The sequence below is a fragment of the Choloepus didactylus genome, chromosome 2 (genome assembly GCF_015220235.1).
Source record: "Choloepus didactylus isolate mChoDid1 chromosome 2, mChoDid1.pri, whole genome shotgun sequence".
In the NCBI taxonomy this organism is placed as follows: Eukaryota; Metazoa; Chordata; class Mammalia; order Pilosa; family Megalonychidae; genus Choloepus; species Choloepus didactylus.
Window position 1 is genome coordinate 90,977,447 of NC_051308.1, and position 8,546 is coordinate 90,985,992.

Sequence of the window (8,546 nt, forward strand, 5' to 3'; positions counted from 1 at the left end):
ATATTTATATGTATAAAAGCATACAGTTTTATTTATATAAACATTGCATAGTTCTTGCTTTGTTTACTCCCAGTTGTTCTTTCTTTTTAGTTGCCCTTTGGAAGGGATGTCCCCCACTCTGTTATCTTTTCTGTGTATTGCAGCTTTATGGGAAGCCTATTGATCTGATAGGTGACACCATACTGAAGTCTCTTTAGTTCTAATGGTTTTCAATGTACTCTCTTTAATTTTCTAATTATGAAATAACATCAGTAAATAATAACTTTCTATTTTTCTTTCAAGTATATTATTCATTAATTTTTCTTGTGTTCTTGCATTGTATAACAACCTGCTGACCAATATTGAAAAATAGTGGTGATAGTGATACTTTTGTCTTTTTAACAACTTTGATGGGAATGTCATTAATTTAGTTATATAATAATTTATGTCTACTATGCTAAGGAAATTTTCTTGTAACCTTAGTTTATCAAGTGTTTTTATTAGGAATGGATGTTAGATTTTAACAAATGCAGTTTTAGCATCTACTGAGTTGGCCATATTATTTTTCTTTGTTAGTATATGATGAAATAAAATATGTTAATAGTCTACCTTATGTTGAACCAAACTTTTAATCCTCAGAAGAAACCTATTGTCATATTACATTTGACCTTGAAAGACACCATTGATTTTGGTTTACCAGTATTTCATATTACCTATCTATCTATCTATCTGTCTATCTGGGTTTACATTTATTGCTCTAGTTTGCTAATGCTGATGGAATGCAAAACACCAGAAATGGATTGGTTTTATAAAAGGGGGTTTATTTGGTTACACAATTACAGTCTTAAGGCCATAAAGTGTCCAAGGTAACACATTAACGATTAGATACCTTCACTGGAGGATGGCCAATGGTGTCTGGAAAACCTCTGTTAGCTGGGAAGGCACATGGCTGGCATCTATTCCAAAGTTCTTGTTTCAAAATGGCTTGCTCCCAGGATGTTCCTCTCTAGGCTTCAGCTTCTCTCCAAACTGTCACTCTCAGTTGCTCTTGGGGCATTTGTCTTCTCTTAGCTTCCCCAGAGCAAGAGTCTGCTTTCAACGGCCATCTTCAAACTGTCTGTCACCTGCAGCTACTCTCTCAGGTTCCATGCGTTCTTCAAAGTGTCCCTCTTGCCTGTAGCAAGCTCCCTCCTTCTGTCTGAGCTTATATAGTGCTCTAGTAAACTGATCAAGGCCTATGCTGAATGGGCAGGGCCACATCTCCATGGAAATTATCCAGTCAGAGTCATCACCCACAGGTGGGTGGGTCACATCTCCATGGAAGCACTCAAAGAATTACAATCTAATCATCACTAATACGTCTGACCACACAAGATTACATCAAAGATAATGGCATTGTGGGGGACATAGTACATTCAGACTGGCACATTTATCTTTTCAATTTATGAAATGAATGAAGAATTGTCTCATTTTTTGTTCTTTATTCAGAGCACTTTAAATAACTTAGGAATTACCTGTTTCTTGAAAGTATGGTAGACTTTCCATGTGAACCTTTTGGGAAGTTATTTGGCAACTCTTTTTTCATTTTTTTATTTTTTTCTTTTTTCTTTTTTCTTTTTCTAAAAGGGGGAGTGCAAACGCAGTCCCCCACTACCACAAATTATGCAGTCGAGTTTCCCACATTTGGGGAAATCTCAGGGGTCAACGCATCCGGAGTGCAATGGATAAGCCTTGCCCTGGGAAAACCACCTATGTGATCATGGTATCTCCCCTGCCAGGTAAGTATTATTTGGCAACTCTTACAGTTTCTTTTATGGTTAATGATCTTTTCTTTTTTTTTTTTCTGTTTTTACCTCTTCTTTACTTAATTTTGTCAATTTTACTAGATAAGTTTTAATCTACTTTCAATTTAATAAAATTTTACATAGTATCATCTTGAAATGCTTTTAAAATTTCTTCCACATCATGATTATGTTTCCTTTCTAATACATGGTGTTACATGTTTCTCCTTTTTTTGATCAGAGATGGCAGAGGTTTGTCTATTTTTTCTTTCAAAAGTTCCACCTCTTGCTGTTACTTAAAGGTTTTTCTTTTTTTTATCCTTAATTAATTAATTTTTAAATGTAGATGTTTTTAATTTTAATTAATAAATGGCATAATTCCAATCAAATCTATTACTCAATATGTAATCATTAGTGTTGTCAAATGACCTTGAATTCCAGCCAAAAACAGAGAAATTTGACATTTTGTTAACTTGTGCAATCTACTGTAAGTGAAATGAACAATTTTATACTAGGAAATGAGTCAGAGAATCCCATGATTACATTTGGAATCCTAGGAAGGGATTGTCTAGGATATAATTGATATAACTGTCAAGAAAGGAGGATTGAATGTGTTTCATTTAACAGTGAGCTTGATTTGTAAATCTAAAATATTTGGACTTCTGATATGTAAGCCTCTTCATATTCTGATCTCAGTTCTATAAATGTTAGAGCAAGCCTGTGGGAGAACCGGGCCCCTTGTAATAGGCATTGACATTTTACTTGCTGGATTGTAGTGAGGTCTAATGTATACCAGAGGAGGGGTTGATTGTTTGGGATGGGGAAGTGACAGCACTGGGTAGGAGGGCTTAGGGTACTAGATATTTACCATTCAGTAGGAATGTAGTGCTAAAAATCAAAATCAGCCCTGAGTATAACCCTTTGCTCTATTGTAAATCAGCTATTTTGGGAGGCCTGATAATTAGTTAGGGGTGGAGCAAGGAATAAACTTGTAAGACTTGTCTATGTCACAATGCGTTTTTAAGAAAAAATATTGCATCTTTTATGCCCATTCATTATCCTCAGAAGGGGTTTATAGGGCTCTTAGTAAGAACTTAAAACTATGATAGAAAAGGATAGAATTAGGTGCTGATGAAAAGCTAATAGAAGTTGTCTAAGTGATGGCTCCTCTTCTTCAGGATCTAGTAATCTAGTTGGGAGGAAAATATATCCTGGGTACTCACAGACAGTGTGCAGCTTAAGAGATATGCGGTTAATCTGAGCTATTGGTGCCCTGATCCTGAGGCTGGAAGAGTCAAGAGAAGACCTCAAAGAAGAGGTGTGATCTAAGCTAGTTCCTGAAATGTGGGTAGAATTTGGAAAGAAAGGAAGATAAAGGGCTTCTCAGCTGGGAAGAATAGCCTTAGCAAATGAAGCCAAGAAAATGCATGCTTAGGAAACAGTGCATGAGTCAGTCTGGGCAAAAGAGAAGTTATGGGAAATGAGTTGGCGAGACAAGGTGTGGAGGGCCTTGAATGCCAGGACAAGCGGTGAGAACAGGACAGAACTGCTGATTTAGGAAACTTGACCTAATGGTGAAGGCAGTGTTCAGTGCATTGCAGGCCCTGTGAAGACATTTTTCTGGCTGAAGCAGTATAATCTTTATACACAAATGCCAACACTAATGAGGACTTGTGTGGTATTTTTCCTTCATATGTGTAAAGGCCTCCCTCCATTCTATTATTAGTACTTACTAAAATTCCATTTGATCTGAGCAGCCAGCCTTTCCCACATAACTTGTGAGAAGTTATGGGAAAGATGTGTGGGAGCTGACTTGTACCAGCTTGCCAGAGCTAGTTGCTAGATTTTTAGCAATTTTGTAAGCTAGTTTTTAAGTACAGCCATTATTAAAATTTAAATCACAAATACTTACACTTAGTTATATTGAAAACAAAGGTAAAAATACTCAAAATTCATCACCTTCTGATTATTTTCCACATTTTACTATCATCTATGCCCTTGAGGTTATTTATGCCTATTGAATCTGTGTAGTGAAGTTGCTAAGTAATAGTGGGTTACTTCCTTCCAAGTCCATGTTCGTTGGTGTCACAGTGGTAACTTGAACTTGTGTCTCCTGCCCCATACCCCAAGAGCCAGTTGTTAAACATTTGTCAGCAAACCACTGGCTTCTGCTCATTCCTCAGTGTGCCAGGCTGCTGCACAAAATCCACTCTCTAGCCCTGCTTAGGAGCAACTGGGGACTCTGGTATCTTGACCTACATTTTGGGGGCTGCTTCGTGTGGAAGATGATCAGGACCAGAAGTCCTGACCCATGGTGCCAGTGAACCTGGTAAGAACTCACCAGTCCCCGCCTCAAGATTGGGCTTTAGTTGTTGCCTTGGCCTTTTCCCTGGAGAATTAAGTGCACATTTTGTAGGTAGAGATAAAAAGCAACCACTCTATCTACAATCATCTTTTTATCAAGATTAGATGATTCAGTTCAAGTGGATTTAAGAGGGATGGTTCAAAGTAGTAAAATCCTGGAGCAGAGCCAGGGTTTTCTTTTCTCTTTCAAGGTTCACTAATTCCCAGGGGGGAACATCATGAGCTCACATGGGCACAAACACCCACAGACGTCCATGCACCACCCATGCATAAAGGAATAAATTTTATTTTAGAGTGAAAAATAGAAAATGTTCAAAGCATCCATATTTGAAATTAAAACTACTAGTTTTCAAAACAGGTAATAACAAGTTACCCTTTCAAATGACAAGGGATGGGAGGAATAAGGGAGGGGAGGACATAAGATTGAGATAGAGTATGGAAAAGAAAAGAGGAAAAGAGAGGGGAGAGGAAAAGTGATGAAAAAGAGGAAAAGGGGGAAGGGTGAGAAGAAAAGGAAAAGGGCAGAGAAGAAAAATATGGAAAAGGGTGAGTAGGACAGTGGAATGAAAGATGAGGAGTCCATTGGGTTTGGGGTGAGTATTCAGGCTGGAGTTAAAGTGTTCCAGCTTCACTTGGCAATGGACAAGAGAATAGGTTACCCCTGCTCGATCAGCTCTCAAGTGATTTGGAAACAACCATACACTGAGAAGTAGCTTTTATTTTTATCTTCCATCTTTATTGCTTATTATTTATAATCATGGTTGTTTTTTCATGGGATTTTGAAAATCTTCACTTTGTGAAGAAATTATCCAGGATTTAAGATTTTAGTAATTTATAAACATAGCCTGCATTTTGCTTTGATTGATTTTAAGCCTGACAGATAGCATGACTTCTTTTAAAGAAAGATTTAGAATATCTCATTCTAAATGTCTGTAGGTTACATCTGGAAACAGTATTTATTTAAAAACAAATCTATTTTTAGTCTTTTTAGGACCTAGTGTGAAAGCACATAATGCAAACAAATAAAATGAGAAGACTTCCACAGGAGGTTTCACTGGTTTATTTATTTAACTGCTTTGAACGAAATGCTTGGTTCTTACTTGAATAAGAGAGTGAATGAGACCCAGTAGTTCACCAGGATGAAAATTATATGCTGGTTTGAAGCTTCTCCTGTTGGGCAATACTGTCTCCCATAGTATGGAAGAAGCTTTTCATCCTCAAGCAGATGGAATTAAGAATGGAAAGTATTGTATTTCCCACCCAAGAGGAGCGTAGTTTTGATTAATTATTTAGCTGTGTGTTTGATGGGGGAAGGAGAGGTCATGCCTCCTGGTCAAAAACCTGCAAGTTACATCCAGCAGAACCTGCAAATCTGTAGAACCATCCAGCCGATTTTCTAGTGGACATAGACAGTCTGTGACCCTAGTGTCACTGACTGGCACCTAAAGCAAATTGTTGGTAGTCTCTAATTTCTCATCACATACACCTTTTCTCTTTGCTTCTTTCCTTCTCTTGTTCCTTCCCTCCCGACTTCTGTAATGGATGGCCACATGCTCAGCGTCGTTGGAGTGAAGCGCAGAGCAGCATCCACTCTCTGAGGAGATGGGATAGAGGAGTTAACAAGATGGCAGCCGTTGGTGGCCCCTGTTAGCACACATGTTAGGCAGTCAGAGGCTGGGCTGCTGGCATGATATTTAAAGGAAGGCAGCTGTGATCGGCCATGGCAGAGTCTTATTTTACAATGTTAGGGGATTCTGGAGAAGAAAAGTGTATGCTGCTGAGCCATTAGGAATTGAATATTGTAGGTAGAAAACAGCAGAGCAGAAGAAACAAGAGGATATGTGGATGATCTTGGAGTAACTGGCGTGAGAAGAGTTCTACTGGCTGTAACAATGTAAGATATTTGCATGTACAGCATAGTGTTGATTATAAAAGAGGCTCTTTGTTCTGAAATGTCTTTGTTGGTGAAAGTCAAGAAGATGAACTCTGCCTACTCCTCCGCATTGAAGGATTCTGAGAACTGGATATGTAGAACCCAAATTCACCTCATTGTAGCAGCTTTTTTCTGGCTGTCCACAGACATAGCTCTCCCTTATCTCTGAGTTCTGACAGGCAGTCAGCTGAGCAGATGCTGATGGTGTGGAGCAGTCTCAATTTGTTTTCTAAGTTTTTAACTCTTATTAGTTTTATTTCCCTTGAATCCCATTTATTTGTCTTATAGTAGGTGCACACAAAAAACATGCTAAGTGCAAAGAGGTCTAACTTTGGAGACAGATGACCTGGATTCTAATTTTACACTTTTTAGCTATGAGCTTGGGCAAGACACTGACTTTTTGGCTTCCTCATTTCTGCACAGAGAGTAGTGATCTCTGCTCTGCCTACTTCCTGGGTTAGTGTAAGGATTCATGAAAAATGTGAATCTCTTTTTGTGAGCTGTAATGCTATAGAAGTGTAATACACACATCCTTCGGGTCTTTACTCAGCTGTCACCTTCTCAGTGAGAATTTCCCTGAGCATCCTATTTAAAATTTATTGCCCCCCAATCCCTGGAACTCTTTATCCCTCTTTTCTGCTTCATTTTTCTCATCACCATCTAACACACTGTATATATTTTGCTTTTAAAAACTATGCATATTGTCTTTCTCCTTGCACTAGGCCATAAACTCCAGGAAAGCAAGATTTTTTTTTGCCTATTTTTCTTTTGCAGTGTCCCTAGTATATGGCACATAGTAGGAATATTTGTTGAGTTAATGACTGAGTGAACCATTTTTCTGGGTGTAGTTTCTGTCCTGAATATGGGCTACATCGTCTTGATTAAGTGGGCTTATAGGGATCCTAGGGACAGTGTTGATGTTTGCAGAGGCTCGGTGTTAACTTTAGCCACTGATACCAGGGGTGTGATTGTCCTATCCCTGGCCCAGAAAGGACCACTCATGCTTTAGAGGACAAAATTCACAGTTAGTTGAGGAAAGAGTGCAGGAGAGTTGGGTATGGGCAATTGTAAAGTCCAGGGTGTCCCACTGGAAGATGCCACTTACCAGATGGGCTTACCTGGCAGTTGTCCTTCTGGCCTCCAGAGCAAGCCGGCACCCAGACTCGACTTTTCCTCTGGTGCCCAAGGGAGGGTGACTGAAAGCCTGACGCCTGAGCCATCCCCTTCTCATTCCCTCTCTCACTCTTCTGCTCTGCTTTTTGGTCTATTTGTGCTTTCCATGAGTTATAACATACCCCACCACTGGCACAGGATTAAAGGGGTTGTTGAATTATATTCTATAACTAATAACAGTAGTAACTTTCACTTTCAAGTGCCCGTCATTGGTAGGCATTGTACAGTTAGTAGGCATAGCCTGTCACTTGTCTGCCTGCAAAGAGGTTGGGTATAGTGCATTCACTAGTCATTATCTTGTCTTTCTTCCTTTCTTTCTCTTTCTTTCTTTTTCTTTCTTTCTTTCTTTCTTTCTTTCTTTCTTTCTTTCTCTCTTCCTCCTTCCTTCCTTCCTCCTTCCTTCCTTCCTTCTTCTTTCCTTTCATTCTTTCTATCTTTGCTGTGGGACATACCATGTTACTGCATGGAAGGATTCAGTCTTATAATATATCCATTTTTCCCAAGTTTTTAAAAGCTCAATACCATTCCAATAAAAAAAGTTTAATAGGATTTTATTTGGGAGAGCTGATGGGAGTTGACAAAGTGATTCTTATTTTCTGCATAAAACATTTTCTTGGGGTGCAGAAAGTTTTACTTGGAAGAACAAATAGAAGAGAATAGCCAAGAATATTTTAAATAGGGACAATTGGTAGGAAAGATGTACAGAGTGAGATATTAATATGTACCGTAAAGCCACAAAAACTAAAACAGGGTGGTATTTAAAAACAACAACTAAATAAAAGAGGAGAGAGTGACCTCATACAAACTCAAGTATATGTGGGAATTTAGCATGTGATAAAAAGGAAGAAAGGGATGGGTCAATTGGGAAGCTATCTGGAAAAAGTAAAGTTAAATTTTTACCTAATAGCATCTAATAAAACAAATTTCAGATGGAATTAGCTAAATGGGGAAAGATGTCTCTGTAAAAAACTAGAAAATAAAGATGGATGTCTATATGAGTTTGTACTGAGAAAGGCCTTTTTTAAGGTCATTACAACTATAGAGGAAAAGATTGATTGAACTGATTACACAGCAATTTCAAACTAACACAGACTAAACTAATAGGCAAATGACCAAGGGGGAAATTATTTACAACACAAAACAAGAGAGTTAAAATCCTTAAAACAAAACAGACTAGAGAGTATTTCCAAATCAATAAGAGAAAGATACACATACAAACTAAAATGGACAAATGAGTAAATAGGTACTACATAAAAGAAGAAATATAAATGGCCTGTAATATATGAAGCTATTACCAACCTTATTAGTAATCATAG

The 8,546-nt window shown here is 38.1% G+C and overlaps 1 non-coding gene across 1 annotated transcript; it reads right to left on the reverse strand.

The window, feature by feature from the left end:
* Positions 1 to 1,601: 1,601 nt before the first annotated feature.
* On the reverse strand, positions 1,602 to 1,765 carry LOC119528249. Its single transcript, XR_005215569.1, has one exon. It is a non-coding gene; the product is annotated as a U1 spliceosomal RNA (small nuclear RNA).
* Positions 1,766 to 8,546: the final 6,781 nt, after the last annotated feature.